Genomic DNA, 13,707 nt, shown 5'->3' on the forward strand with positions numbered 1-13,707 from the left:
AGTTCCTCCAAGTCACTGTCTTTTCTTCTTGTATTGCATCACTTCTCCCAAGTCCCAACACTATCTGCTGGCCCAAGAATAAGTTCATATCACCCACCATCAACATCCAAATGTATTAGGACAACATTCTCCATGGGGCTAAACAACAATGATCATCATCCTTGATCCAATTCATGGGTCCAACCCTTCTTATCTATACAAGTTGAGAGTATTTTTGAGTTTCAAATTGATGAGCAAACAAAAATTGGTCATTGTTGCAGTATAGGGTGCCCTCATAAACAAAAAAAGCAAATCTTTCTCTTTCTAACTTGAAAACAATCATCCCACGTTCATGCCCAGCAGCAAGAAGATTCATGTCAAGATGTGCTAGAAGGATCGACAAGAAATCATGGTCTCTACGAAATATTTGGACACCTCTACAATACTTGGATACATCTCGAACTCAGATACTTTTATCTTCTAAATGTTAACAATAATGTCATGGCGTGGATGGAACATCGCATGAGACATATAGTTCACATGCCCTCTTAAAAGTTAAAATATCAAACTTCCCAAGCTTGGTACCTGAGAATAAAAAACATACTAACTTTTCACAAGTGAATTATCTACAAATTTTTCACGTGCCCTCCTAAAGTATTCAAATTCCCAGGCCTTAATCTCTAAGAACAAAAATAATTTTTCACAAATGAATTCTCTACAAGCTTTTCACATGCCCTCTTAAATTATCCCACTTACCAGACCTTGGTATTCGAGAACAAAACAAACTAACTTTTCACAAATGAATTTCATGCAAACTAAGATGCTACTCGAGAAAGAGGAGTAACAGAGAAAAACAAAAAAAGGTTAATATATCTCTAATGAAATAAATATAACTTCACCAAGCAATTGAATCTACATGCCATTCAATTTGCTTGGTGACCATCTGCTCTTGACACAATCAATGGCAAGCTGGAATGAAAACTAGCAGCCCAGTTCACTCCATGGTCATGACATTCCAAAACATATTTGACAATAGCATCACCCTCTCCAAATATATCTGTGTTCATTTGTGTTAACCTTAATATCATCAGCAGAAAGTTTTCCTCCTTGGAGCACAAATATCCCATACACAATTAGTTTGATCCAAGGGGCTTCAAATGACCAAATCTTCCTTAGGCTGAAAAGAAACGCACATTACACAAAAAAATGTCACCAATAATGTCAGGTACAAGTTGAAGATTAATAGTTCCATATCGTTATTGTTTGTTCATCATTGGCATTGACAAGCTAAGGATACTCATTGTGGAACTTAACTCTTCGAATATAGGCAGCGATGCATATTGTAGTTCCATATATTGATCTTAAAGACATTCCCTGTAACATTAAATTAGAGTTATAACAACTTTTCTAATTATATTTTTTACTGTTATGTCAGATGACTTGCAGTTAATATCATTTACAATCGAAGGCACTACTCTTTAGATGTCCTAAATATACGCATACAATGTCTATATAAGAAGCTACATCGCTAGGAAGCTTCGCTAAACCTACCAATTCTAAAATAGCTTTGTTCCTTGGATGGGAGAGGGCGGGAATTTTTCTTGCAACTCTCCTTTGGCTAAGTGGCTGCACTATGAGAGGCATTTCTAAGTCTACCAAAATCACCAAGGACTTGTCATCTGGCCCAATCTCTGCCCATTCAGAAGGTTTTAAACTAGGTATACCAGTTTGATTACCTTGCAACCTTTTTCCTTGCGTGTAATTTCTCACCCCACCCTCCATCCAATAGTGAGACTAAGATATTCCTCATAGCTCCAAACAACAATTGAATCTATTCCTCATAGCTCATGAAGAAGAGCTCCAAACAAAAATTGACTCACAAACAGGGAAAAATAACATTTTCTTCCCAGCCACCCAAGCTATAGACCCAATTGACACCACTACAAAACTTGCAACTAGACGCGTGTAATTTCCAAACATTTCATAATACAGAGAAAGTAAAGGTAATCTCCTAGTTGATCCATGAAAAGTTTGTCAAAATACATGAGGGACTTACACAACACCAATGTGTTCAAGACCCTTTCCATGTCACCAAGGTGTTAGACACCCACCATTCCAAGATATAAAAATGTATCCATTGAAACCCATATCAATCATCCAATTGATGGAACTACTAAAAAATGAACCTGGGTGATCAGTTTCAAAGTGTTGCTCAATCTTTGAAATACATAAAAAAGAGGTTCACATGGACCACAAAACATGCAATAAATATCCAAGCCAGTTGGCTTACCTATAGACATAAATGTACTCCTCTAACCGACCCATCATGCTCATCAAATCTATCAATGTTCCCATCTGATAATGCCATTGTTAGTGTCAGTCTTTGTATTCTTCCACCAATGATCAAATATGCTCTTATAAAGTGGTCTTGGGGTGTCAAAAATCAATTTTTTGTCATTTCAGTGAGTCTTCAAGTAAAATTTGGTCACTAGGTATTAGGTCTAGGATTGTTTTCACTCCTTCCAAAGTTTTCCAAGTACTGGTCCATGTTTCCATTTGGTTGAGTGTGCCATCATTCAAAGAGTTGTCATCATTATTTCAGGTTCCAATGGGTCATTTTACACCTTGTTTGTGCTTCAGTTGTGCTTAAGTAAGGCTCATTTCCCTCTCCTAGGGTTTTGAAGGTATTTTTTCTTGGATGGTCAAATCATCAAAAAACCTTATATCCTAATGTTCATACACCTTCCCCTATCCTTAATATACCTTCTTAAACACTTCCCATCACTTATATCCCTCAAATTCATCATTTTCCCACAAACCCTAGCCTATTGCTACAATTTAACACTTTTCTAGGTTAGGCCTATGTTTTTCCCTTTTAGACTCCTTCCTCTCACTCAATATTTGAAATTATACTTTCCCCCGCTTCCTAACATCCTTCCCTACTTCCAAAAATTTTCTCAAGAAATTAGAAGCCCCTCATCCCCTTCATTTCGCTTCATTTCTACAAATGCCCTGTTCCACACATCGGGATAGGTTTTATTCAAAGGATGTTTGTAAGCAAGAAAAGATGAATTTGAAAAAAGTGAGAAATATTTTTTCCCATAATAGAATCAAGAAGAAAAACCTCCTTCAGTTTTTACAAAAGTCTCATGGTTTGGGAGAAATGTCCAAAACATCATTTGCCTCGGGAGGGTTGCTGCATTTCTGGAGTGACTTTGGGAAAGTCAAGATTTCTCCTAGCTAGATTGACCAAATGACTTGCCTGATGAGTCAAATAATAATTAGACACAAAGATATTTCCATTGAGCTATCATGAGCTCAATTTGGAGTTGAGGAAGACCTCAAAAGGTTGACTGAAACAACACTCTGAATTTTGGCAGCCTCATTCTGCACATTTTGACTAGTCTTGAGAGATTGGGCTTTTGATAGGCAAATGAGCTCCAAATTGAAAAATTAAAAATTTTCTAGAAAGTAGACTTGACAAGCTTTCCAACGAGCTATCCCGCGCCCAATTTGGACCCCAGGAAGGCACTTAAAAGTTGATTTGAATTTGGCATTGCACGTTTCCTTAACGCACTGCGCGTTTGTCCAGGAGAGGCGCTGCACGTTTCCTTAAGGCGTTGCGCACTCGACAGGCAGCCCAATTTTTCACTGTCTCTTTGGTTTTTCTCTTTTAACCTATGGGATTTTAATCTTTCCACTAATTTAATGTAAAATCATGATGTAATTAAAGTGTGTTTATGTTACCTAGGGTAGATACATTAGATGAAAGCTTAAATGAGATGAATGAATTAGTTTGCTTCATACTAGGAATGTTTCAGTTTCAACATCCTAGTCTTCAGCTGTTTACTCAAATTTTTGTGCAACTAACTCCTCTCATATAATTAGACCCCCAAGGCTAGGATTAGTTGTTTGGGGGTCTATATCATGTATTTTCTCAGTCATTGTGTGGGTTGGACTCACTTGGATGCTCAGAGCTTGATTATACATCATTGTAAGCAGTTTGACAAGGAGATTAATAAGATTTGCAACTATTTTTATGGGATCCCTATGGTATGGAGTTTTAGCACAGTTTCTTCTTTTGTAATCATTTGTTTACATGTTTTATGTATGCCATAATTCATTTCATTACTTCTTATTGAATGTTATCAAGTTTGATGGGTAGAATGCATTGTAACAATGCTCTGCCTTGGGAAATCATTCAATATTTCATGTTTTCTACTGTTTGAGAAGGATCCATGATTGTCACATGCCCTCCTCAGCTCCTCATCAGTCTTAAACACCTCACACCATTAAGCCTAAAGTGCTAAAGCCTATGCCTACCTTGCCCCATAGAACACCCTGCATTTCTGACCTAATTTCCCAGACCTAAACTACCCAGCTCCATTTGATCCAGTAAAACACCAACAAATTCAATCAAAACCTTTTGTGATACTATACCTAGCCTAAAATCCTTTACCCGATCTAGTCATCTTGACTGAGATCCTTACGGAGAGAGCCCTATCCCGGCATATAGGGCTAGCTACTAGGCTAAGCTTGGTTTGTGGTTACATTGGCATTGCCTCCCTTCAGCCTGAGGTCAATCTAGGTGATAACAGTCATAACTGAGTAAGCCCACCATGAAGACTAGCCAGGATCCATGGCCTTTTCATATAAAAGCTCAACCCCTTCACCCAGTTACTCTGGCACTCGAATTTGGTCGACATTGCAAATGATCTTCCAGCCTATATGCCATAAAATGGGTTGAATCAGCATAGAGAACTAGTACAAACCCTAGACCAAACCCCACATGCAATTTCATGAACAATCCAAACCATTTGCCCCATATTTATGTGGTATTGTAGTGATGCATTATTATTTCTCCTTTAAGATTCTTATTCATAACAAACGTTTTGAGGCATTCCCCTCCTTTATGGGGAGAAATTGCTTAATGTGAATTTTATAGATGGCCTTTCTCTCACTAAAAATCTCATTCAGTTGTTTAGTGGAGGGAATAACACAATGTCTTGATACTGTCACTACATCAACATGCATCATGGTTAATTAAAAAAAGATAGAGGCCTTTATTATTTGGGCAGGAAGACTTTCTAGATTGGCTTGTCAATTACGGGATTATTGTTTCTTAAGAGAACTTAAGGTTGGGTTCCCTCACTTGCCTTGATAGTTCCTCTTCATAGAAACTTGAGGTAAGTGAATTCAAAGAAACTCTTCAAGTTATGATCATTTATGTGTTATTTATGTTGACAATGCATATGTTGGTAATGCAATTAGTGTTGATAAGCAAAATTCTATAGCTCTCTCGATAAAGGAAATCATTTTCCTTTTCTACAGGGAAATCCCTTTACTAGTGAGTGAAGGATATTCCTTTTCTCTAACTCAAGGAATCAACTTGCCAGTATAAAATGAATGTCCTTTTCTTACAAAATATTAGAGAAGTATAAATCTCAAAAATAATTAAAAAGTAATTTGAAGAACGAACTTGAGAATTGGTTGAAACATGTTCCTGAGAGGAGATCCTAGAAAGAAGCAAAGCATAGTTAATCATTAGAAAAGAATGACTTCTGGAGACAAAAATGATAACTACCAGTACTATAAAAAATACTTTTGGTGGGGCAGTATGCTGCCTCCAAAAGTGGGAATTAGAAGCGGTTTTAACATTAGTTGCAGTTTTTTAAACCCTCACTCACCCCCACCCGGCGGCCCCTAAAAGTGTCACCTCTAAAAGTAAAGCCTTTTAGGGGTGGTTTTTTAAGAGAGATGAATTGCTCCCAAATGTGTCAATTTTTAAAGGGGGTTCCAAACTTGAAAAGTGACTTTTGGGTGCAATTTTTTAGACCCCCCCCCTCCCTTCAAAGCATCACCTCTAAATGTCAAGCCTTTTACGGAAGGTATTTTAACAGATAGCATTGATGGGTAGCCCAAATGGTTGGTTGAAGCCCCCCTGCCAAGTCATTGGCCCTCTGTTATGAGGCATTGGTTCAATTCTCCTTGGCTTTGTTAGGGTGAAGCCCTAAAAGTTGGGTCAATTAGGTGTGAGGGTCCTTCAGGTGGGCTAGCCTAAGGGCATTGTGGGGACAAAAAAAAAGGTCTTTTAAGAGATATAAACCATCCCCAAAAAGTGACTTTTAGGGGTGATTGCAATATCCCTCAAAAGTCATCCTTCAAGGTTGGTTGTAAATCGCCTCCAAAAATTCACTTTTGGGGCGATTTGAAACCCCCTTGAAAATTGACCTATGGGGACAATATAAAACCCCCCTCATAGCAACCTACAAGGGTGACTTACAACCCCCCTTGTAGCAACTTATTAGGGTGGTCTAAAACCACCTTGTAGCAATGTTTGGGGACGTTGGGAGCCCCCCTCGTACTAACTTTTGGGGGCATTAAGAGCCCCCGCTGTGGAAAATTGTGGGGGCATTAGAAGCCCCCCTTATAGTAGGCTATACATACTTTCAAATTTTTAGATTGTGATAATTTCACACTATTATTTTGGGCACGAGTGAAGAGGATCAAAAAGTTGGGTAGTTGTATCCAATTGAGGTTGGCTTACACGACACGTCATTGAATTCACCAAATCAAGGAGAGTTTGAAAATGGAATTGAATTATCTTTGCACAAACCTTCATTCAAGCATACGATCATCTCTTCACATTCACTCCATAATGAAAGCACTAAATAAAATTGATGATGTCATTGGATATAGTGTTGATCCCGATGTATTTTATGGGAATCTTAAGAGGTGTTTGGGAATGTTCTTTCTTTTGTTGTTGATTTGTGCTAAAGGGCATGGAATTATCAAATCATGAAGGGGAAAATGCTTTGCATATTGCCCAATAACAACCAAGCAGGTTGAAGGACCAATCCCTCCTAGCCTAGTCCCTTTACCTCTTTGCATTATGTTTCCTTGCCAACAAACTCCTGCGCTTTATTTCGATAGCCTTTGGCAAGGAATCACTCGTAGTAGAGTTTGTTTAATTCTCAAGGAGCTTTGTCCCCTTAACACAAAGACATGTAGGTATATTTCCATATAATGAATTTTCATTTACTATCTCGTGGTTGGTTTGGTCGCTAACTCTTTGAGTCTTTAGTCTGTTGGGTTGTTAGTGCATCTATCATATTTAATTTCCCTCCAAAGTGCATCCCTCAAGTCCAATGTTTTCCCTAATGTTCTTTCTCCTCACTCTTTCATCCCAAGGGAGAAATGCAAGGGGTGGTCAAGGTCATAGCCAAGGCCAGGGTTGTGGTTGTGGAAGAACTCAAGCTCAATCTCAAACCACCTGAAATTGGGGTCGTAGAAATAACAATGATTTAATCTTGGAAGCGACTCGGCCTTACAGACTAATGCACACCCATAGGCTCATTATATTATTTCGAGTTGGGACAATGAACTGAAGCAACAGGCAACAGATAATGAACTAGAGCTAAATGAATGGCAGGATCTCATCCCTGACCTCGATACCAAAGGTTGATACACCCAGGTCCACTAGACCCTTTACCTTTTCTGGATGATGAAAAATCTCTTGGAAAAAGCTTTAACGCCCACCTTTGCAGGAACTTTGGAGTTGGAAACAAAAATACTAGAAATCCACAAGGAATTCTAGCTCATTCGGCGCCATATTCAATAGCAAAACACTCATTTAAGTCGTATTGAGAATCATATTCCCTGCCTTCCACAAACTAAATAAGAACACAACATCCCTTCTATAAAGTAATAAGGAAAAAAATGGAAATTATTTTTTATTATCAAATTGATAATTAATTGAGTTTGTCTTGAATAATTGGAAAATTTTTGTCTTAATGACTTGGAACCTTGTTATTAAATATAAACATAAACATACTCAATATACGTGATAAAATTTCTACGGTTTTGAATTATAAATCTATTTTTTCTACACAACCAAAAAGGTGCACCTTTCCTACTTTAATGTTCATAATGATAAATTTTGTTACCTATTTAGCTGAATGTCTAAGATATTGCTCAAGCAACCTACTCCCAACAACTAATTTTATTTTGTTGTTCATAACGTGATTATTTCTCATTAATTATCACTTCCCAGTTTTCTTTGGAGATTGAACAAATACAAATGAAATACAAGACCATAGCAATCTCAATTTTGGATTTGAACATTTAGAACTCACTCTTTTTGTTTGTTTCTCACCAATTATTCCAAAGCAATTAGATTTCTATGATGAAGTTTTAAATATCCCATAGTTTCCATGAGAGAAAATAGATTTATGTACTGAATTTGCCTATGGATTTGAAAATTGAAGTTGCCTCCTCTTATTAAGAAACCTAGTCATATGCTTTGTTGACCTCCAAGACGGTAATAATTCCATTAACTACTGATCACATAAATTTTGTTTCTCACGCCCATCATCTACCGCATTCTCGACGATTTTGAAAAAGTGATTCTCAAAAGAATCTCCGAGAGGCCCTCAAAATAGAATCAAAAGATCCTCTATGCACAAAGATCAAGTTGACCTTCATGAAGGGGCAAGTTAGCCTAAAGAGAGAAATTTGTACCCCTCACAAGCCTATAAATAAGAAGGAACTCAACCTCATTGTGACTCACCAAAAAAAAAGGTTCGATCTTCTCAAGATAGAAGTTGGTAAAAGGACAAAAAGGAAGGCAAAGAACTAGATCTAAGTTTTTGGGCCTCTCTCTCTCATGTAAGCGTTTCTACATTTGATGGATAGAGGAATTTGTTGGGGAAGTCGAAGTTGCAGAAGAATTTGTTGGGCAAGTCACAATTACATAAGAGTTTGTTGGGCATATCGAAATCGCAGAAGAATGTGTTGGGCAGATCGAAGTTCCAGAAAAATCTGGTGGGCAAGTCGAAATTGCAGAAGTTGCTGGAATCAACTTCTTGTCATTTTTCCTGTTTCATGCAATTTCATAAAAAGTCTACCCCAAGTTTCTGGCACTTTCTGGACTGTTACCCTACCCATTTACAGAAATTCATTGCTTAACATTTCCTAATTCTGATTTCCTTCAGTTCCTTGATTATTTTGATTTTGACTTATTTGGGGTATAATGATGGGATTTTTAACTTTCACATTAACAGTAAACCCTTAAAAATAATCCAAATCCTGTTACAACCCTTCATACTAGTTTATCATTTGGTTTCTCATTATTTTTTTGCTAAAATGGAACACTTGAAGAAAGAAACTAACAATCAATTCCTTGGTGAGGAGCATACAATGATCTCTTTGATTTCGGTGGGAACAAGTGTCAAATAATACACAAACTCCTCAACATTTTTGCTATAATATTAGTGTTGACGAATGTACAGGAATGTATCAAAATAACTAATAGCACAGTTAAAACCTCAAATTCATTTACAACCCTTTGGAAACAAAATGTTGTTCATAAGTGCATCTGGATAACTAGCAACAGAAGGTAAAACATAATGTATTTTTTATAACCCTCTCGATAAAAAAAAGCTAAAACCTACTATATTTTTGGCAACCCTTCAAAGTTTGGACCATACTAATCCTGCCAGCCATTCATGTCTTGATAACGATCTTAAGCCACTTTGGAAATGAAACAGAAGAAACCCCTGCTAAAACTAAAAATACAAACTTAATAAAAAAATTTCAAACGCTAGTTATGGTCATTTTATACTCGAAGGAAATTTTAAGATTATTGAAAATAGTGTCATTTGAATTAGTAAAATGAGATAGGTTTCATATAAGAAACCATCCATTTTGCATGATGTTATGTAATTTTCATCTTAATTCCAACAAATTTTATTATTCTCTTAAAATAGCTCCCAAGGTTCTTTAAGAAAATTATTTACCCTTGCAAACCGCCAAGTTCAGGGAATGGTTGCCAAGTTATTCAATCTAATTAAAGTACCACTACAAAATGGCAGTTAAGCAACCCTATCTACTCAACATGGAAACTTATTCTTCGTCATGGGGCTGCATATAGAACAACATTGTCATTGTCAAAGCTTAAAATAAACCAAAAAACTGCAAACCCTAAATTTATCAGACCCTGATGATTTTAATGAGACCTCCAAAAAAAACATATGGAAAACCACAGTCTATTCCAAAATAGTCTATTTACTTAAAAAATAAGATTGAATACCCAATACATTGTTCGATGACTAAAATGCATAGCCAGAAATGGCTCACTTAAGACAACTTCACTAAAAATATTGGGTATGAAACCTCAAACTAAGAAGAAAACATGAAGATACGAACCTCACATCTAGAGAAATATTTTTGACCAGAAGGATAGTGGCCAGAGTGGAGCACATGTCTTTGAACCTATCTCACTCCATGTATTGATCACTATCCCTGCAATCCTAGTAACGTCTTCTATGAGGAGGGCTTTGGCTCCTCTTAGGGATGTCGCTTCTGTTGCGTCTCCGGTTTCCTCCCATTTCTCCCCCTGCGAAACTGTTTGATACGAATCAAATGTGAGAGAATCTATGAACAAGTATTTACACAGATAGCTTTTGCTCTATCACTTGTTGTGGCTATCTAGATGATGTGTCAAATGCTTTCTTGCAAGTATTGTGACAGTCCTCGGCTTCAAAAATGGAGAGACGACAAAGGAATGAACATGTGTGGGATAATAATGGCTTATCTGAATTCTTTAGCTTACATTAAATTGATATAATTAAGATTATACATAAATAATTTATAAATTAGGTAACTATTTATTATTAAATTGCGATTTTATATAAATTATTTATTAATGTTAATTTTAGTGATTTTTAATATATTTTTGTTAAATAGAATTATTTGAGTTATTATAGTATCAAGATTTTTTTGTTGATTTTTCTATTATTATATTTTAATTTGCTTTAAGCATGTCTAAAATATGCTTTCATCTTGATATGTGGAGGTTATCTACTTGCATATTCAAAGAGTTGTTTTTACCTTTATATGTGGAGGTCATATATTTGCATATTCAAAAAGTTTTGATGTATCTTTTTCCTTAAAAAATGACTATTGTGACTCTATGGTGAGAAAGTAATTTATAAATAGAGTTAAGAGTTATTTAGAATAAATAGGAGATTCTTTCTCATTATCTATGACTAATCTTTGAGAGATTGGGTATGCATTCCCTAATTATCACATAAACAAGAGTTTAACCTTGCATTTAGTGTTTAATCTCCATGGAGGTTCGTTGAACAAAGGGAATACCTACTCCTATGTGGCATTGATTATCTCTCCCTCTTAAAGGATTGCTAAACATTAAGAATTGAATCTTCATTGCTTTAAAGATGCAGTCTTGTCGAAAATACCAAAAACATAGTAGGATTCTTTCATTGTGGACAAACTCAAGTACATGTTAGAGGGAAGTATTCCTCTATGGATGGTTAACAAGTTGATCAATAACTACAATCAAATGCTTCAATCTATATATTTAATGATCTCTAGTCATCATCTAAAGAGTTCAAGAATCAAATAAATTCCAACCTAGCTTCTAAGTATATAGTAAGCTTGTACTTTAGAGGTTCTATTATTGTAAAATTTGACAATTATGGAAGCAGTGGCAAGGTCTTGGAGGAGGGACTGTCATTTTGGAGAAAAGCTAGCCTCTTTTTAAAGGATTGTTTCTAAAATTGAATCCATCTTCAATGTTTGTCTCTTCAACCCCACTCTAGATTTGAATTTTCAATATCCCCCTACTTATTTTTGGATGAGGCAATCTTTCAAAAGCCAACATAAATATATTGGGGATGAATAACAAGATACAAACCAATCAAGGAATGTTATACACACATGCGCTAAAATTTTCATTTAAGTTGACTTGAGCAAAGGTATAGCAATGCATATTTAATTAAATATTCATGATTTTAACAACCCATCCATTTGATTACAATAATGATACTTTATGCGTATCTATGTGCAAAGAGAAGATACTCGAAAAACACCTTCCCAACAACAAAATGATTATAAGAAAAATTGAAAAATAACAGCTAATGGGTGGTAGGATTGAATGAAGAAACAAAGATCATGAAAGAAGAGGTGTCCAAGTTTAGTACCAATAAAATATTCTGTGACACACTCCAAGGAGTGTGTTATTAAGAGTGGCACAAACATGATGATGGATTACATGCCAAAATCTTATGGGAAAAATAGGAAGCAACATGAATCAGATATTATGGATTTCAAAGAGAGCATTTTATTCAATCCACTAGAAGCAAGGAGATCCTTATAGGGTTAGGTTTTAAGTATGTGCCTTATAAAGGAGATCCTAAGCCCTATAATTCTTGTCGAAACTTGGGTTCCATGTGATCTTTGAAGAATTAACCTTGATAGTGCATGGGACCACACGGGACCAAGTGGACCCAAGGTTCAGTCAAGGGGATAGGATTTAGTAACCAATGATATGCTTGACCTAATTAGGGACGGGAAAGGGATCAATGAATGAATTTTCAATGAAAGACAATGCAAGGATACCAATGATGTTTCTAGTCTAAGGGAAACCAAGGGAAAAGATTGGTCTTCGAGCTATGGCTTGCAATATCTCAAGATCCCACCATCAAAACCTCGTGAAATTTTGGAGGGCTTATTGAGGAAACAAATGTATGCATATGTATTGATTGTATGCATATGGTGTCACAATCTCAAAGCTATGTATGGTGAACTCTTATCTAGTGGGTATTTGATCCAACCTTATGAAGGCAGAGGAGCATAGAAAATTTTAGGGGCGAATGTTCACCCTTTGGGGCAATTAAGGGGTTTTAAATTTTTAGTGGGCGAATCTTTTGTATCATATCACATTTTTACAAATCACCTCAAATAACCCACCTTATTTTAAGGGAGAGGGTAAAAAAGGTAAATTTAGCCCTTGAAACTAGGAGTTACAACCTTCCATTTGCCCATTTTCAAGAATAAGTTTTATTTAAGTGAATCCATTTGCCCATTTTCAAGAATAGGTTTTATTTAAGTGAATCCATTCACCCATTTTCAAGAATAGGTTTTATTTAAGTGAATACTATGGGCCAAATACCATATTTATAAAATAGGTATGGTAAATTAATAGAAATATAAATAAATGAGAGGTATGGTAAATAAATAAAACATTTTTTATATTTACTCCATAAGTCACCTTATATACATGCAAGGGTGTAAACAAATAAAAATGTAAGTAAAGTGGAGGTATGGTAAATAAATAAAACATCTTTTTATACTTACTCAAAAGGTATGGTAAATAAATAAAAATATAAATAAACTAGACGTATTGTAAATAAATAAAACCTCTTTTTATATTTAGTCCATAACCCTCATTCTATTTATGAAGGCTTAAGAAAGAGGATTTATTTAAGTGAATCCTATGGGCCAAATACCATATTTGTAAAAGAGGTATGTTAAATTAATAAAAATATAAATAAACGAGGTATGGTAAACAAATAAAACATTTTTTTATATTTACTACATAAGTCACCTTATATTTACGAACACTCAAAAAATGCGTTATATTTAGGTGAAACCTATGGGCAAAATACTATGGGACAAATACCATGGACTAGATTGTTATTAATACCATGAAAAAAACATTATTAACCCTAATATTAGTATTAATAAAAATAAAAATGGCACATGGTATTGACCCATGGTATTCACCAAAATGGCACATGGTATTGACCCATGTTATTCACCTGAAATGTAGCCTCTTTAAATGGGGGAATTAAACTAGCATAGATCCATCTTTACTCTGGATCTACTAACCCAGGAGAGGTATCAAATATCATGATATGAAAACTA

The 13,707-nt window shown here is 35.7% G+C and overlaps 1 pseudogene; it reads right to left on the reverse strand.

Annotated features, from left to right (window-relative positions):
• Positions 1 to 38: 38 nt before the first annotated feature.
• The window catches only part of LOC149202520 (uncharacterized), a 44,643-nt pseudogene continuing 30,974 nt past the window's right edge, over positions 39 to 13,707 (reverse strand).

The sequence above is a fragment of the Pinus tabuliformis genome, chromosome 2_1, assembly GCF_031772625.1.
Source record: "Pinus tabuliformis cultivar Carrire ecotype Pingquan chromosome 2_1, CPIR1, whole genome shotgun sequence".
NCBI lineage: Eukaryota > Viridiplantae > Streptophyta > Pinopsida > Pinales > Pinaceae > Pinus > Pinus tabuliformis.